Source organism: Rhincodon typus, chromosome 3, assembly GCF_021869965.1.
Source record: "Rhincodon typus isolate 14 chromosome 3, sRhiTyp1.1, whole genome shotgun sequence".
NCBI lineage: Eukaryota > Metazoa > Chordata > Chondrichthyes > Orectolobiformes > Rhincodontidae > Rhincodon > Rhincodon typus.
The window spans coordinates 112,943,320-112,963,075 of NC_063334.1; the positions used below are offsets into that span (position 1 = coordinate 112,943,320).

Sequence of the window (19,756 nt, forward strand, 5' to 3'; positions counted from 1 at the left end):
ATTGCTTTCTGTACTAAAGATGTCTTACTTGTGTCCAATTCCACCTTTATCTCTCTCCAACAGGGTGTGAAAATTTAAAAGAAATGTTTGCTTAATGTCATCACTCCTTTTTTCAGCATGAACACCACCTATAACCCCACAATTTGTAAGGTTACACGAAGAAGGATGATAAGCCAACAGATACTTTTACAGCTGTAACAAAAGTAATAAAAAACAATTGGTACCTTTAAAGCTATAGAAACAAATAAACGAGAAGCAAAGCACTTTTCAAGCCAACAAAAAGAAATAAAGACTAAAAAAAACCACTACAATACAGATTTTTATTTTGACAGTTAAAGAGGACAAAGAAAGATCAAAAGTAAACATCTGAGCATGGATTGGCACATATTTGACATTCTGTCAGAACATCAGTTATTTAAAGGAAGAATCAATCTTTGCTTCAAGACGAATACAATCCTCTGGCGTTTCTGACAATGATTGCAATGATCCTGATAAAATTCTTCAGAATTTAAACAATCAACACAACATTGGAGTCAATTTATGGAACACAGACATGGGTTCATGGCATATGACCATTATTCAGGTGAAATAATTGATCGATTCTTAGGCAGGTGTTGATGCAAATATGTGGACTATGATTTCACAGAAGCTAACTTAGCTGAAAGTCTTGTCGAACTGGTGATTGCCGGTACACTCATCGTATCCTTCCAGAAAAATCTTCTGGGCTAACCTGAAGAATATACCATTCATGCTGTGGTGGAAGAAAGACACAAGTTCAAAGCAATTAGCAGGCAGCATCTGGAAGTGTTTGACTCTGGAAAAACTTTCGCAGCTGTCAACAGGTTTAATGGAACCATGCATCAGAAAGGGCTGTCTAAGGAACCTTGGAAAATTTCTACAAAGCATCTTATAGACAGTGCCCACAGCTGTTGATTGTTGGTGGTGGAGGGAATGGATGTTTGTGGATGTGGTGTCAATCAAGTGGACTGCTTTATGATGTCAAGACTATCAAGTATTGTTGAGGCTGTACTTATCCAGGTAGGTGGGGATTATTCCCTCACATTGCTGACTTGTGCCTTATAGATGGTGAACAGTCGGGCAGTCAGGTGGTGAGTTACTCACAGGATTCCTAATCTCTGACCTTCTCCTATTGGTTCTGTATTCAAATGGCTAGTCCAGTTCAGTTTCTGGTCAATAGTGACCCCCAGGGTAGTGGCTGATTCAGTAAGGGTAATACCGTTGAATGTCAAGGGGAATTGGTTAGATTCTCTCTCGTTGGAGATGGTCATTGACTGGCATTTGTGTGGGACAAATGTCACTTGCCAATTTTCAGCCCAAGCCTGAATATTACTCAGATCGTGCTGCATTTGGGCATGGACTGTTTCAGTATCTGAGGAGTTGTGAATGGTCCTAAATGGTAAATGGTGCAATCATTTGTCATTGATGTAGCAGCTGAAAATGATTAGGCCTAGGGCAGTAACCTGAGGAACTCCTGCAGAAATGTCCTGGAGTTAAGTTGGCTGATTACCAATGGCCCAAATCATCTTCCTTTGTGCTATGTATGACTCCAATCAATGGAGACTTATTACCTTGATTTCTACTGATTCCAGTTTTGCTAGTGCTCCTTAATGCCACAATTTGGTCAAATGCAGCCTTTGTGACATTCTCACCTCACCTCTGGAATGCCGCTCTTTTGTCCATGTTTGAACCAAGGCTGTAATGAGGTCAACAGCTGAGTGGCCCTAGCGGAACCCAAACTGGGCATCACTGAGCAGGTTATTGCTGAGCAGGTGCTGCTTGATAGCACTGTTGGTGACACCTTCCATCGCTTTACTGATGGTTGAAAGTAGGCTGATGGAGTGGTAACTGGCTGGGATAGAGTTGTCCTACTTCTTATGTACAGGACATACCTGGGTAATTTTCCACATTGTCTGGTAAATGCCAGAGTTGCAGTTTTACAGAAACAGTTTGCTGAGGGATGTGACAAGTTCTAGAGCACAAGTCTTCAGTACTATTGCCAGAATGTTGTCACAGCCCATAGCCTTTATCTTATTCAATGCCTTGAAAGAATCAAATTGGCTGAAGAGTGGTATCTGTGATGGTTGGAACCTCTGGAAGAGGCTGAAATTGATCATCCACTCAGCACTTCTGACTGTAGAATGTTGCAGATGCTTCAGTCTTGTCTTTTGCACTGATGTGCCATGCCCTTCCATTATTGAGGATAGGGATATTTGTAGATCCTCCACCTCCAGTGAATTTCTGATCATCCACCACCATTCATGACTGGATGTGGCAGGACTGCAGAGCCTAGATCTGATCCGTTGGTTGTGGCATTGCTTAGCTCTGTCTATCACTTGTTGTTTATTCTGTTTAGCATGCAGACAGTCCTGTTTTCTGCTCCACTAGGTTGACACCTCATTTTTAGGAATGCTGGTACTACATTTGGCATGCCTTCCTGCACTGTTCCTTAATTGCCTGAACACAAACAAATTAAAAATGACCAAAGTAAATTAAGAATTAATCATTAGCAAACCACTAAGAAATGAAATTCCTCAGTTTATCTTTGAAATTGAACATTGAAGAACCAAAGAAAACAATCTAAAAGAAAGAAAACTACATAAATAATTGCTTTGGATAGCAATTTCTCTTTTCCATCCTAGTTAGTTTATGCAGTTTAAAGATTTAATGGCATAACCAATCCATAAAATAATACATTTCTGTATCAAATCTCACTACAGGTCACTATAAAACAGAGCCATTAATATTTGAAAGGTCTGCAAGAAATCATTTTCATATCAGCCTTCCTTACTGTCTGGGGACTGGTGTTTGAGTTAAACATTTCAGCAGGACATTTTTTTTCTACGCTGACAATGCCCAGCTGCTGAGTATATGGATATTGCAGGAAATAGATGATGGAAACTGTAGTTTTCAGCCTTCTCCTGCGAATGCAGAAAAATGTCCTCTAACGTCTTATAAGACCATAAGATGTAGGTGCAATTTGAAATCATTAAAAACTGAGAATTAAAAGTTAGTCTAATGGCTATTGTGAAACCGTTGTGGATTGTCATAAAAAGAAGTCTAGTTCACTATTGGTCTTCAAGGAAGGAAATCTGTCAGCCTTACCTGGTGTGACCTACAAGTGACTCCAGACCAACAGCAATATGCTAGCTTCTGAACTGCCTGCTAGAACAACTGGGGATGGGCAATAAATGCTGGCCTGGCAGGTGAATCCTATATCCTGGGAATGAAAATAAAGAAAAAGACAGGGTGACCAAAACTGTCCACAGTAATTCATCTGTGGTTTGATCATGTCTGATATGGTTTTAGCAAAACCTTGTGCTTTGTATCATTCTTCCCTTTGAAATAAAATCCAATGATTCAGTTGCCTTCTCTCATGACGGTCTCCCTTCTGTAGTTTTCTGCAGTTTGTCTCCATTTAAATCGTATTCATCTCATTTATTCTTCCTGCCAAACCTGAATGGATCAATGGTAACCCTGAATGTTGATAGTGGGGATTCAGTGATGGTGATGATCACCTTCCTCTCCTTTGCAGCTTCATGACAAGATGAAGCCACATTAAGATGTTTCATATATAAAGCCAATGTTTTCCTCCCCTCAGCACTCTCTGCAAAAGTTCCTTAACTGCTCAACAAGGAGAAGAATGCTATAAGAAACACTTCACTGCAACTCTTTGGACAAGGCAATCAGGTAGAAAAGACTAAGGGTTAGCAAAGATCTGTAGCTCGGGTTGTGGGTGAGGTTGTTGACTTGCTCGCCGAGCTGTCTTGTTCTCATGCAGATGTTTCGTCACCACGCTAGGTGCCATCATCAGTGAGGCCTCCGATGAAGTGATGTTATTCTACTCCGCTTGGAATTTACACTGTCTGGTCCGTTATGGTGAATACTGTCATTTCCAGTTTTCATAGAATGACAAAATCCCTACAATGTGGAAACAGGCCATTTGGCCCAACAGATCCACAGTGCCCCTCTGAAGAGCATCCCACCCAGTCCCTTCTGTACAGGTTTGTATAAGGGGTCCAATTCTATGTGTTTGTTGATTGCATTATGAGTGGAGAACCATGCCTCTAGCAATTCCTGTCCGTGTCTATGTTTGACTTGGGCTACTATGGTTACCTTGTCCCAGTTAAACTGATTTCCTTCATTGTCTGAGTGTACCGATATTAAGGAGAGTTCGTTGTTCTGTTTTGCTGCTAGCTGATGTTTGTGTATTCTGATGGATAGTTTCCTTCCTGTCTGTCCGATGTAGTGTTTGTGGCAGTCGTTGCATGGTATTTTGTAAACCACGTTGGTTCTGCATGTTGTGGGAATGGGGTCTTTAATCCTCATGAGTATTTGTTGTAGAGTGGCTGTGGGCTACCATGATTCCTAGTGGTCTTAGGAGTCTTGTTGTCAGTCTTGTACATCTTGAAGTAATGGCTCCTGTGATCACATTCTGTACGATTATGGGAGTTATATTTTTTCATCCCGTTCCTGGAGTTATTCACGTAATGTCTTCACTGTCAGATCAAGGCACTTTGCAGCCAATAAATCACCTGAAACATACATTCAATATGTATGCCACAGGTTCCACAAAGAGCAATATAGTATTGATCAGGTAAGCGGGGGCTGAGAAAGACACATTTTCATTTCTTGGGGGTAATGCCACCGTGGACCATCACCTGCACAGCCCATCCAGATTTCTTTGTTCATGCTAAATGACAAGTTTCACACCAATTGTTGATTTTAATGAAGCAAAGTACTGAGAATGCTGGTAATCTGGAATAAAAACAAAAAATGTTGGTGAAACTCGGTAGATCTGGTAGCATCTGGCAAGATGTGACTCTTCTTCAGGTCTGAAAGGAGCTGGAAAGTTATGGTTTTTATGCTGTTAGTGGTCTAAACTCCGTTCAAATTTCGGGGAGTCAGAGGTGACTTAATTGAAACATCGAAGCTCCTGAGGAGACTTGACCAGGTAGATGTGAAAAGGATACTTCTTCTTGTGCTTCACCTGAAAGGTGTGTTTAGGGCCTTGGACAATGAAGAGGGAGAAGTTGAATGGGTAAGTATGACACGGTGATAGTGCCACACAACACAATAGAGGATATTCTCAATGTGAAGAAGGCACTTTGTCTCCATAAAACTGTACAGCGTTCACTCTTACCGACACTGTTATGGATAGATATATCTGTGGTAAACAGGTTAGAAAGGATGAGGTAAAGTAGGGTTTTCCCTCTTGTTGCCTCCCTCACCACCTGCTACCAATGCAGTCTAACAGAAATGTACTTTTGTGAATACTTGTGAATATATACTTTCAATTCCCTCTGCTCTCACAATCCCTCCTTTGTCTGTACTGCCTTTCCATGTTGTTTCTCTAAAGTACATAAATTGACAATTACCCAGATTAAATCTCTCCTACAATCTGTCTACCATCATTTGGCTTAACATAATCTGTGAATAATTCTTCTTTTCTGAATTTTGCAATTGCTTAGCCAAAGTACTTTGATTAGCACTTTGTAGACTTTATGTTTTTTTCTAGAAACTTGGAGGTTTTTTTGTGTGTGCATTATTTCTTGAGAAGGGGGGATCTCGTAGTAGCACATAAAATCCTGATGGAACTGGATAGGCTAGTTGTGGGAAGAATGTTCCTGATGCTGGGGAAGTCCAGAACTAGGGGTCACAGTCTAAGTCGAAGACGAAGAATAGGAAGTAAACCATTCAGGACTGAGATGAGGAAAGGTTTCTTCACTCAGAGAGATGTGATCCTGTGGAATTCTCTTCCACAGGAAGCTGTTGGGGCCAGTTCATTAGATATATTCAAGGGGGAGTTTGATATTGCCCTTGCGGCTAAAGGGATCAAGGAGTATGGGGAGAGAGCGGGAATGGGATGCTGAGATTGCATGATCAGCCATGATCATATTGAATGGTCGTGCAGACTCTAAGGGCCGAATGGCCTACCCCTGCACAAAAACAGAAGTTGCTGGAAAAGCTCAGCTGGTCTGACAGCATCTGTGAAGAAAAAAGTCAGAGTTAATGTTTCGGGTTCTGAGGAAGGGTCACCAGGGCCGAAACGTTAACTCTGATTTTTTCTTCACAGATGCTTCCAGACCTGCTGAGCTTTTCCAGCAACTTCTGTTTTTGTTCCTGATTTACAGCATCCGCAGTTCTTTTGGCCTACTCCTGCAGCTATTGTCTATCTTTCTATGTTGCATATATATGCATAGTTTAAACATTTTATTAATAATATTACATCTTTGCTTTAGTAAGTTTTGTTTCCATAATAAAGCTAATTCTTTATTTGTTTCTAAAGGATTTGTTCACTGAGCTTTATGCAGTCTAATGTATGCAGACATATGAAATGGGAATAGAATTATGCCACTCAGCTCTTTTGAGCCTGCCCTGTCATTCAATATGAGCAAGGCCAATCCAGATTCCGATCCATCCCAATAACCTTTGATTCCCTTGTTGAAAAAGTTATATAATTGGCAATAACATCTCCCATTTAAAATGCAAATTATACTTTGACCAGTGGAGGAGAGGAACAAGAAAAGGAGTCAGTACATCCCTGACTTGATTGTAACATTGATTTACGCAGTGAGTTTGTGTCGCTTCCATTTCCCAGCTTATTGTTTGTGGTAGCTACTGTTATTTACTCACCGTAAATAATTCTAAATGAGCACATAGGGAATACCAATAACTGGAGTCAGCCTTCACTCATTCTTTATTGATTAAAGACCAGGTAACCACAAGCATGTGGCATTTCAGAGTGAACTGGCTGGGAGCCGTAATGGATCCTATGGACTGACCAGTTCTCTCAGTATGGCACTTAAAAGAGGGGATAGGATTATCAACAAGAAATAGAATCTCTGTCAATAAACTGTGAAGAAATGGGAGAGCCCAAAGCATTTTGTTTAAAAGTGTTGTGGGATTTGTAAAGCTGTCCTCTGGAAAATGTGGTTTATGGGAGGGCAGAGCTTGTGACTGACATGCTACGCGTGGCTGATTCAAAACCTATCATTTTCTCCATTTATAGAGCCTATCACATTAGATTGTATGCAAAGATACAGCTGAAGAGATGTTGCTTGTGGGTTTTTGGAGTTTGAGAAAGTAAATCAAAAAGAGACAATACATCATACATAACTGTTCCTATCATGTGTTTGTACTTTAAGGATAATTACATAGCAATTATTCTGTATTCACACCAAAAAGTGCATTTACTGATTATGTGGTTCTGGACCCACAGAAATGTAACTAAGTCTTAAATGACTTCTGAAATGACCACTAGGCTGTAGGAAACTGCTACTGAAAAGCTAAATGAGAATAAAATCAGATGGACCACCCTGTGCTGATCTGGGTATCAGAGATGACAATGGCACAACCAACATCTTTCCAAAGTCCTCCTCACAAAGACATCTCAGTTGTGGCAAAATCAGATAGATATCCATCAGACTAGTCCATCAATAGGCTGAAAATCTTACTCACAGGATCATACCTTACAATCAAGTCCCAGACACCATCATCACCATCCCTGGGTAAGTTCTGTCTCAACAATAAGACAAGCTCACCAGAACTACTGTAAATGGTCAGGAGGGAATGACTCTGAGACTTCATTGTGTTGACTCCATACTCCATAAATCTCTGTAGCTGTATAAGACTTTAGTTAGGCTACATTTGGAGTATTATGTGCAGTTCTGGTTGCCACACTACAGGAAGGATGAGGAGGCTTTGGAGGGGGTGCAAAAGAAATTTACCAGATGTTGCCTGGATTGTAGCTTCAAGGAGAGAACGGACAAACTTGGATTTTGTTAGAGCATCTAAGGCTGAGGGGGTGACCTGATAAAGATATATAAAGTTATGAGAGGCAAGGGTAGGGTGAATAGTCAGAGTCTTTCTCCCAAGGTGGACATGTCAAATGCTAGGGAAACATAGTGTTAAGTTGATGGGGAAGGTTTAAAGGAGACGTGTGAAGGAAGTTTTTTTTACACAGACGGTGGTAGGTGCCTGGAACCTGTTGCCAGGTGAGGTGGTAGAAGCAAATACGTTACCAATGTTTAAGAGACATTTAGACAGAAACATGAACAGGCAGGGAATAGAGGAATATAGAGCAAAAGAACTATGGATGCTGTAAATCTGAAACAAAAACAGAAGTTGCTAGAAAAGCTCAGCAGGTCTGGCAGCATCTGTGAAGAGAAATCAGAGTTAACGTTTTGGGTCTGGTGACCCTTCCACAGTTCAGACCTGAGACAGATTTGGACTTGTGAGAAGTGCTTAGAGAACCAATAAGAGAAAAACATGTGTGAACTTGTCCTGACTAATCTAACTGCTAGTCCTGCCCATGACCCCACATTGCTAGCAGTGACAAACACACAGTCCTTGTGAAGACTAAGATTTGTTTCTACACTGAGGACATCCTGCATTATTGTACTATCAGTGCTGTATAGGGCAGACTCAAAACAGGTCCAGCAACTGAAAACTTGGCATCCATTAGTCACTCAGCTACCAGCAGCAAAAGTTCATTCAGCTGCAATAGACATAGAACATAGAACAGTACAGCACAGTACAGGCCCTTTGGCCTACAATATTGTGCCAAACTTTTACCCTAAACCTAAGGTCTATCTAACCTCGACCCCCAACTTACACTATCATCCATATGCCTATCTAATAGCCGCTTAAATGCCCCTAATGAGGCCGACTCCACTACCCTCTCCGGCAATGCATTCCATGCCCCTACCACTCTCTGAGTAAAGAACCTACCTCTGACGTCTCCCCTATATCTACTTCCTCTCACTTTAAGACTATGCCCCCTCGTAATAACTACCTCCACCCTAGGAAAAAGTCTCTGGCTGTCCACTCTATACCTCTGAACATTTTGTACACCTCTATCAAGTCACCTCTCATCCTTCTTCATTCTAAAGAGAAAAGCCCAAGCTCTCTCAACCTTTCCTTGTAAGACCTTCCCTCCATTCCAGGCAACATCCTAGTAAATCTCCTCTGCACCTTTTCCAACGCTTCCACATCTTTCCTGTAATGATGCGACCAGAACTGGACACAATACTCCAGATGTGGCCGAACCAGGGTTTTACATAGCTGGACCATAACTTCACAGCTCTTGAACTTAATCCCTCTATTAATGAAAGCTAACACACCATACGCCTTCTTAACAACTCTATCCACCTGGGTGGCAGCTTTCAGAGAACATTGGACATGAACCCCAAGATCCCTCTGCTCCTCCACACTGCCAAGAATCTTTCCGTTAACCCTGTATTCTGCTTTCAAGTTTGTCCGTCCAAAATGAATCACCTCACACTTTTATAACCTCAAAGTTTCCAATCTACTATTACTGTCAAGCTGGGATATCAGCCCTGGTTCAAAAGATAGTGCAAGAGGGCATGTCAGGAACAGCACCAGGCATAAGTAAAAATGAGATAGCAAGGACTGCTAATGCTGTAGTCAGAGATAACACAGTATAGAGCTGGGGGAACACAGCAAGCCAGGCAGCATAGAGGAGCAGGAAAGTTGACGTTTCAGGTCGGGACCCTTCTTCAGAAATGGGGAGGGGGAAGGGAGCTCAGAAATAAATATCCTCTCTCTCCATTTATTTCTGAGCTCCCTTCCCCCTCCCACTTCTTCCAAGCTCCTCACAGCTTTCAGGACTTTTCCTGAGTCCGAACTCCAACACTTAAACTGCATTTACTGACTCCGAGATATTCCTCCTGAGTTCTGATGGCACACAAAAATATCCAATTCTTGAATTCTATGATGAAAGGATATTAGAATTGAAGCAGGTGGTGTTGGATGCTTGTGTGAAGGGTTTTCTTTTGGAAAGAATGATCAGAAATTGCAAATACTGCAAAATTTAGACAAGATTCAGGTTTGGGCTGACAAGAGGGTTTTGATATTCATGCCACACAAGTACCAGGTAATGATCATCTCCAACAAGAGATAGTTTCACCATCGCACATTAACATTCAATGGCATTATCATCACTGCGACCTCACTAACAACTTCATAGGGACCACCATGAACTAAAAACTGGTCTGGAATAGTTATATAGTATTGTAGCCCCAACAGCAGGTCAGAGGCTAGAAATCCTGCAGTGGGTTACTCATCTCCATACTCCCCAAACCCTGTCCAATATTTACAAGCAAAGTCAAGACTATGATGGAATACGCCCCACTTTTCTGTATGAGTGCAGTTCCAAAACACTCAAGAAGCTTGACACCATTCAGGACAAAACACGCACTTGATTGGAACCACATCAACAAGCATCCACTCCCTCCACCACTGATGCTCAGTAGCTGCAATGTGTACTACCTACAAGATGAACTACAGAAATTCACCAAAGCTCTTTCGACAGCACTTTCCAAACCCATGATCATTACCGTCTAAAAGGACAACAGCAGCAGGTTATGTGGGAACACTACCCCCTGCAAGTTCCCATCCATGCCATTCACAATCCTGACTTTAAAATATATCGTTGCTTCTTCAGTGTTTAGGTCAAAATCTTGGAATTCCTTCTGCAAAGGCATTGTGAGTCTACCTATAACACAAGACCATCAGTGTTCAAGAAGGCAGCCCGCCATCACCTTCTCAATACTGACTAGAGATGGGCAATGAATGTTGGACAACCAGCAGCGGCCATGTCCCATGAATGAATAAAGGAAAGTAAGTTTTTAATTAATTATGGACTGAACTTTTCCAAATGCAAAATTACATTAGTTAACCTTTGACATGAACTTCAAGCAGCATTTATAGAGCAGCAGTCTTGGAATGCAGATCGTCTTTGAAGATTGGCACTTGCTGACTAGCTCTTGAACACAGGAAGTCTTCATCTGAGGAGATGGGGTGGGTGGAAAAGTGTTTTTTTTTAAAGAACTGAGTGGTTATGATCTGGAATGAACTGCTGAAATGGCATTGGAAGGAAACTCATCAGCAACTTATAAAAGAGAATGAAATGAACACTGGTGAAGGTCTACAGGGCAACAGGGAGAGAGAAGTGGAGTGAGAATAATTTAATAGTGCCTAAAAGAGCCAGTACTGGTATAATGGACTGAATGTCCTTCATCAATGTTGAAATGTTCTGTAATTACATAATCATTTGTTTTTAATACAGTTCTGGGAGGTAAATCATTCCTTTAGTTTAATTTCTTCATGGGATCTTGTTATTCCATCCCTTCTTTGCTTCTATATTATAAGAATATAATTTTTAAAAAAAGAGAACAGTGACAAAGAAGATTAGTATTACCACTGTGTGCCAAGTTAATGTTACCCCTCAGTAACAAACCACTGTGATACCACTACATAGAACCAAACAGAGCCTGTATACTTTATATGGCAAATTTATAATTCAAAAAATAGTAGAGAACTGTGTAGAAGATTATTATGAGCAATTTCGCTTCATAATATAAGCTTCTCTATACTTTTCGCTATATTCGTCTTTCCTTCATACACAGAGAAAAGGCTTCTCCCTGTTATCATTTCACAGCATTAACTCTTTGATAATCACACACAATCAACCCAAATACTGTTATTGAGCTCCAGCCTAGTACCACGGTACTTGACTCTATGGAACTGAGCAACTTGCCAGTAATTACAGCCTAGGTATATTTGGAACACTCAGAGATTGTGACAGACTTGAGATGTTTTTATTGCAGAGAAAATGAAAGCTTCTTCCTTTTCAGACGCCTGATGGCTTCTTCTGAAATATTCACACCCGTAAGCTAATCGTGAGCCAATCATATAGTTGTTGGCAGGCAGAAGGACATTGTATCAACAAACAGTCACCACTTGTCAGGCCAATCAGCTACTTGTTTCCGACTAAATCTCCCTTCATAGATACACCCTGACCTCAGCTGATCTGTAGAAACCATGCCCACTGTTTAAACAAACAGTCATGTAAACAGCACTTACAATGAGGGTCAGGTAACTTGCTTTTCAAAAGAGCAGCAATCCTCTCCACAATCCTTCATTTTAAAACAGTCCTTTGTCCATTTCAGTCCAGAGTCAAAAATGCAGGAAAATAAATAGATATGGTTCTTCTATCCTACTGTCTCTTTTAGTCTTTTATTTCAGGACAGAGAAGGCCTTAGTATGTACTCGCAAGTGAAAAGCAAAACCTCTGCCTGTACACTCTCAAAACTGCACTGAAGAGTCAGCCTAGACTACGCACTCACATCTCTACCAATGTCTGACACAAGACAAGAGTTCTACCAATTTAGCACACGGCTGACACTTTGCTATGACAGGGCTAAGGATCATTTTGCAGCCTGACAAGCAGCCAACCTGATCACTGGAACAGTCTGTCAATGACTCTCAGACTTACGGTATGGTGGAGTCTCCTTCCAGGAAATCGGTCAAATCCTGTTTATTAATTCATTCACGTGATGAGGGCGTCACTGACCAAGCAGCATTTATTGCCCATCCCTAATTGCCCAGACGGCAGTTAAGAGTCAACCACATTGCTGTGGGTCTGGGGTCACATGTAGGCCAGACCAGGTAAGGATGGCAGTTTCCTTCCCTAAAGGGCATTAGTGAATCAGATGGGTTTTTATGACAATCGATTCGCGGTCATCATTAGATTCTTAATTCCAGATATTTTATTGAATTCAAATTCCACCAACTGCCGTGGCAGGATTTGAACCCAGGTCCCCAGAACATTATCTGGGTCTCTGGATTAACAGTCCAGCGATAATACCACTAGGCCATCACCTCCCCTAACTTCCTTCAATGTTCACCTTTGACGAAGAGTCATATTAGACTGGAAATATTAACTCTGTTGTCAGTCTTCCCAGATGTTGCCAGACCGGTTCAGTGTCTCCAGCAGTTTTTATTTCAGTACTCAATTGCCAGGGTAGTGATTTCATCAATATCCTTTTGGGGACTGTCAAGGGTTAGTTAAGAATCTTCCTCTTTTGCTATGATTTCTCAGACAGCCAGATATTTTTAACTACGACAACAAAAGCAAATTACAGTGAATATTGGAGATCTGAAATAAAAACATGCAATACTGAAGAAACTCAGCAGGTATGAAGAGTATTGGACTGGATGTTAACTGTGCTTTGATCTCCACAGATGCTGCAAAGCCAGCTGAGTTTCTCCAGCATTTTTATGTTTGTATGTTATTGACTGTTGCTTTGTCCCTTCCTCCAATGTAATCCCACTTATCACCCAGAAAAGGCCACCACTTCATACACATGGAGCAATAGCAATTATGCACATGAATGCATGTTATGCCAGCAGCTCCAACAAATTTCTCATTCTTTAGCAGTCAAACAGTACCAGCTTTAGCTGGTACTCATGGATGAATGCTGCAACCATGTCTCACTGCACCACTGAAGGAGAAGATTGGAGGAAAGATACGATATCTCTCAAGATGTTAGCATGGCTGTAGAGATCCTTGTCATTCTGAAGCAGAATAGAGTCATACAGCGTGGAAACAGACCCTTTGATCCAACACATCCATGCCAACCAGATTTCCTAACTTAATCTAGTCCTATTGCCAGCACTTGGCCCATATCCCTTTAAACCCTTCCAATTTATATACCCATCTAGATGCCCTTTAAATATTGTAATTGTACTAGCCTCCACCACTTCCTCTGGCAGCTCATTCCATACACACATCACCCTCTGCATGAAAACTTACCCCTTAGGTCTGTTTTAAATCTTTCCCCTCTCACCTTAAACCTAGCCCTCTAGTTTTAGACTCCCTGACCCAGGAGAAAAGACCTTGGCTATTCACCTTTTCCCTCATGATTTTATAAATGTCCACAAGGCTACCCCTCAGCCTCCAACACTCGAAGGAAAATAGCCCAGCCTATACAGCCTCTCCTCACAGCTCATACCCTTCAATCCCAGCAACAGCTGTTTGGAATCCCTTCAAGTTTGACAACCTCTTACCTGTAGCAGGGAGACCAGAAATGAACATCAATGCTGAAGATTGAACGGATTGAGGCAAGGTGAGAGGACAGACTAGTTAGGGTTTCCAAAAACTGTTACTACCCACTGCCTCCAGTTCTATATAGCCCTGCTGAATGTGGAGCAAGCAAAATGAGAACAGCAGAAAACAACGGTGGCAGAACACGTGATTGACTATCTGACAGAATTAGCTGTTTGATGACTCATTCATTCAGCAAGGTTTATTGGGAAGGTTTCATAGGACTAAGGCCTCTTAGCCAGAGCCTGCTAGTCCCAAGGAGACCATGACAAGCTGTAAAAAGGCCCGTCAAATTCAAAACTAGTGCATTGTTTTAAAAAGGAGACTCTATCTCCTTTCCTTCAGATCTGCACTTTACAGTGGGTTCTTTTCCTGACAGGCTATCCAGCTGCCATTTTCAAATCTGATGACTGGAGCGAGAGGTCAGTAGAGTTTTGTCTGGCGCATGGCCTGAGAGTTAACAATGTGCACTGGTGTTTGGTCAAATCTTACTTCATCTGATCAGTGTTTACCCAAGACAGTTATTTACAGAGCCAAAAACAGCATAGTCAGCTAATCAAACAGTGCATTTCCACTGGGAGCCCCAAATCCCAGCTTCAAACCTCAAGAGCATCAATCATTTGAGGTGTGGACCGTAAGCAGTTGGCCTTTCCGATAGAGGAAACTGAACTTGAAGTGAACATGTGCTTTGTAATGTGGTGAACCATCTGATTTCCATTATGGGGTCTTACTGTGTACAAACAGCTTGGTATTTTTTTACATGACAGGGGCTATTTTGAAAGAAATTGTGGTCCATGGGGTTTTTATAACCCAGAAGGGGATCTTTGAAAGCAAAAAAGGGTACAAACAATTTAAATATATCAAACTTTCAACTTGGCTTCAATGAATAAGAATATTTCTTGAGAATGGCCAATTCAGTGTTGCTTGTTTTCTGAGATTGCTGTAGACCAGCTTAATGAAAACCAATTCCTGCAGAGGGGCACCATGTTCTGAGAACAACTGAATGCTTGTTTTATAGCCACCATTAATAGGATAAGCCTCCTTTGGACAAGTGAAAAACAGAGAAAGAAATAGACACATGTGTGACAAATAAATCATGAAATGTTGCCCATGACCCATGTGTTTTGTGACAAATTATTTACAGGCCCTGCAAATTTTCTTCATTTTAAAATTAATTGAACAGGTACAACTGCAGCAATATGGTTCCTTGGAGACCCATTTAAAGAAACCGGGGAGGGAGGGTCCATTTCCCAAACAAATGCCGACTGAGTGCCAAGCAAGTCAAGGAGTGACCTCTGTCAAAATTGTGTGCAACTGCACCACTCAGTCTCAGTATGGTTTCTGCAAACTGGAAAATGAGTAAAAGTAGCACAGTTGAGTCAATCAAACACTTTGGCGATTATTATCACAGTGACATTAAATAATATACAAAGCAATTCAATATCGTACATTGAGAGCGACAAAAAATACTTTGGCATTAACTATCTACTGGAAACTATACATTGCCCAAGGGGAATTATAAACTGCAGATAAACAAGATAAATAAATATGAAGAAGAAAGGCTAAGGTAATGCAAAGGTGGCTGGACGATTGTGGGATACATTAACACCAGAACTGAGTTAAGGGGCCGAATGGCCTGTTCCATGTTACGCAGCCAAATAAGTCAACACCAACATTAAAGAGGTCCATTCAAAAGTCTGATAACAGCGGGGAAGAAGCTGTTCTTGAATCTGTTCGTACATGTATACGAACTATTCTATCTTCTGCCTGACGGAAGAAGATGGAAGAGAGTTTAACCAGGGATGGAGTGGTTTTTGATTATGTTGGTTGCTTTTGTGATACAGTGGGAAGTGTAAATGAAGGTTTGTGTGATGGACTGGACTGGACTGTGTTCACAACTCTGTAGTTTCTTGTGGTCTTGGGAAGAGCAGTTGTCAAACCATACTGTGATGCATCATATGAAACATAGAGCAGAAATGAAGAAATTGTAGATAATTCTGACCTCAGCTGATAAAACTAAGCACATACCATAGAGCAGAGGCAATAGCTTAGTGGTATAATCAGCGTACGCTAATCCATGGAGTGAGGTAGTGTTCTAGGGTAACAAAAAAACAGAGGTTGCTAGAGAAACTCAGCAGATCCAGCAGCATCCATGGAGAAGGAGCAGAATTAGTATTTTGGCGTCAGTGGCCCTTCTTCAGGACTTAGAGTTCTCCAGCATCTGCAGTTCTTCATTTCATTTTAATGTTGTGGGGACCTGGTTTCAAATCCTTCCATGGCAGATGGTGCAATTTGAATTCAAGAAAAGTCTGTAACTAACAGTCTGGTGATGACCATGAAGAGATTGTTTTGAAAAACCCACATGATTCACTAATATCTGTTAGAGAAAGAAATCTGCCATCTTATCTGATCTGGCCTTCATGTGACTCTAGACTCATGGCAATGTGGCTGACTCTTAACTTTCCTTTGGGCAATTAGGGATGGGCAATAAATTCTTGTCTGGCCACATCACTTGAATGAATGAAAAAAAAAATCACTAGTTGTTATACATCCTTCCCGAATTTAATTTCAATTAAATTTGGCTTCAAATGCATTGAAACTCAAGGGACTATCATTGAACAGGTAGGGAATCCCTCCTCCCATTCCCTACATCCACTGATACATTCAATTTGTGGAACCAAGGCTGTCCTCACTTTGTGTGGGGTGGTAGGATGTTTGGGTCAGAGACTCCAAACAATCAACTCTCTGGCATTTCAGCCTGATTCCTTACAGGGTGCAGTAGAGAATCCACCAGAAAGCAGCTCCTCAACATGTAATTGAGAGAGAAAACTAGTCTCATTTGAAAGAACTGGAGACATTGAAAGTGAATAATTCCTCAAAATATTCTGTTATCAGAGAATAGTTTCCACCATTTGTCCATACTTTAATCCCACTTGGATGAATACCAGAATGGGATGTTATATGATATCCACATAGACTTAATCCCCATTATATCTCCTCACTCATCATCCATCTGCACAAGTACTCTCACTAATTGTATCACATTAGCTTGCTAATGTAAACAGCACCTGAAATCAGTCATCCAGAGTCAATTTCAGAATTTCTGCATTTTTACACCATAAAAGCCATTTCACCTATTAATGTCATACAGACAAGTCAGCATACAGCAGCATCTGCTGTGGAAATCCAGGAATTTTTAGCCCAATTTACTTTCACATACTTGCTGTGTGTAATGGTGTCACACTGTATTTGCACTTAACTGCACTATTAGAGTAGCCGAACTGGTGAAAACTGTTCCCAAAATTTTATTTGAAATTTTAAAAAATTTAAGGGTGGGGAGCAATGCACCCTCTAAGTTGTGTGGGGGTGTTTAATGGCTGATTCCAAACTATGATCTTCACAGGACACTAGTTTACGCATTAGTCATTCATGCTGCTGATACACACAGACCATCAGCAGCAATTAGGTTTTAAACCCTTTTCCAAAAAAAAAATACATATATATAATATATATCCCTTGTTATGGAGCAGATTAGACCCGTTCAAAATATATTAAGAAGGTAGCCTATCTAACCTTTTCTTATTTTAAAGGTAAATGTCTGGTGCTGTGTTCCAAACTATTCAATGTTAAGCAAATTACAATTTATTCAAACGTTATAGTTAAAATACAACTAAAGAAAGAAGAACTTAGAATAACTTAACTCTATTGGAAAACTGAACAAAATAGTAGATACAGTAACTTTTACTAATTAACTGTTCAAATATAGTAACATCATATAAACACACCTTTGATAAAAAGGCAAATTCAGAAAACAGATTTTGTCTCACATGCAGCCCTGCAGCCTAGAAAGAAAGCCCCCAGCTTTTGGATTGTAATTGAGAGAGGGAAAAATACCTTCCTCATCTTCAAGACCCCAACAGCAACTGCTGTAAACAGTCTAAAAATCTGGATCTGTGAGAGCTTGACCACACCCCCACACAACTTAGACGGTGCATTGCTCCCCACCCATAAATTTTTTAAATTTTCAAATAAAATTTTGGGAAGTTTTCACCAGTTCAGCTTCTCTAATAGTGCAGTTAAGTGCAAATACAGTGTGACACCACTACCCACAGCAAGTATGTGAAAGTAAATTGGGCTAAAAACTTCTGGATTTCCACAGCAGATTTTGGTCTATGCTGTTTCTGTTACTCCAATTAAAAACAACCAAGGCCTCAGAAAAGTTCTCTATCTTCTCACTGACTGCTCAATACTTATCCCCCAAGCTCTCTCGAAAGGAAACCAGGACAAACACACGTCTTAAAACCACAGCATCGTCACACCCTGGAAAGATAAAATCTTGCAAATGTGTCTGCAGGAGATGGCTTTCTGCTGAGAGGAGATGAGCGAAAAACTGGCTCCTCATTAACTCTACATTTTTCACTCTTTCTCTTTGGTGTTTACCTAACTGTCTACAATGTTATAGTCAACGGGTCCATTGGACTCTACCAGGCAGTCACTGAATTCCCAATCACAGTTATCTTTTGATTCAAGCAGTCCTCCTTTGAAAATCACATGTTGGAATTAGAGATAACACAGTGTGGAGCTGGACAGACACAGCAGGCCAGGCAGCATCAGAGGAGCAGGAAAGTCGACGTTTTGAGTCAGGACCTTTCTTCAGAAACGGGGAGGGGGAAGGAAACTGGGAAATAAATGGAAGGAGGAGGGTGGGGCTGGGGAAAGGTAGGTGGGATGGTGATAGGTGAGTGCAGGTAGGGAGTGGTGGGCATTGGTCAGTGAGGTGGGAGGGCTGGATAGGTGGGAGAGAAGATGGACAGGTTGTGTCAGGTCAAGGAGCCGGGGACGAGAGGGAGGTTTGGATGTGGGATGAAGCCGGGGGTGGGGAGATTTTAAAGCTAGTGAATTTTATGTTTAGGCCATCAGGCTGTAGGGTCCTGAGGCGGAATATGAATTTTGCTCCTCCAGTTTACGTGTGATGTCATTGTGGCACTAGAGGAGGCCCAGGATGGACATGCCACCCAGGGATTGGGAGGGGCAAATAAAATATTTGGTGACCAGAAGGTGCTGTTGATTATTGCGTACAGAGCTCAGATGCTCCAGGAAACAATCCCTGAGTCTGAGTTTGGTCGCACCGATGTAGAGGAAGCCACATCAGGAGCAACAGATACAGTCGACCAGGTTGGAGAATGTACAGGTGAACCCCTGTCAGATATGGAAACTTTGCTTTGGGCCTTGAATGGAGGTGAGAGGGGAGGTGTAGGGGTAGGTGTAGCACTTCCTGCTGTTGCAGGGAAATGTGCCAGGGGTGATGGGGCTAGTGGGGAGTGTGGAGCAGGCGAGCGAGTCGCAGTGAGAGTGGTCCCTACAAAAGGCAGATAGGGGTGGGGATGGAAATACATCTTTGGTGTTGGGGTCGGATTGATGCATTGGCGGAGAATGATACATTGGATACGGAGGTTGGTGGGATGGTATGTGAGGACAAGGGGGATTATGTCTTTGTTTTTGTTGGGGGTGCGGGGTTTGAGGGCAGAGATGCGGGAAATGCAAAGGATGCAGTTGAGGGCATTTTTGATCACCAGAGGGGTAAAGTTATGGTCCTTGAAATAGGAGGACATCTGGGATGTCCGGAAGTGGAATGTCCCATCTTTGGAGCAGATGCAGCGGAGGTGGAGAAATTGGGAGTAAGGGATCGCTTTCTTGCAGGAGGGTGGGTGAGAGGAGGTGTAGTCCAGATAGCTGTGGGAGTCGGTGGGCTTGAAATAGACGTCGGTGTTGAGGTGGTCACCAGAGATGGAGACGGAGAGGTCCAGGAAGGGGAAGGAGGTAGCG

General features: G+C 41.7%; 1 long non-coding RNA gene across 7 annotated transcripts; it reads right to left on the reverse strand.

Annotated features, from left to right (window-relative positions):
- Positions 1-301: 301 nt before the first annotated feature.
- On the reverse strand, positions 302-17,872 carry LOC125487991. Of its 7 annotated transcripts, none has more exons than XR_007266189.1 (3): positions 17,825-17,852; positions 4,135-4,776; positions 302-2,475 (listed from the first exon to the last, which is right to left on the reverse strand). It is a non-coding gene; the product is annotated as an uncharacterized LOC125487991 (long non-coding RNA). The 7 variants fall into 7 exon arrangements; XR_007266187.1 differs by having other exon boundaries at positions 3,124-4,776; XR_007266188.1 differs by having other exon boundaries at positions 17,716-17,845.
- Between the last annotated feature and the right edge of the window lie 1,884 nt (positions 17,873-19,756).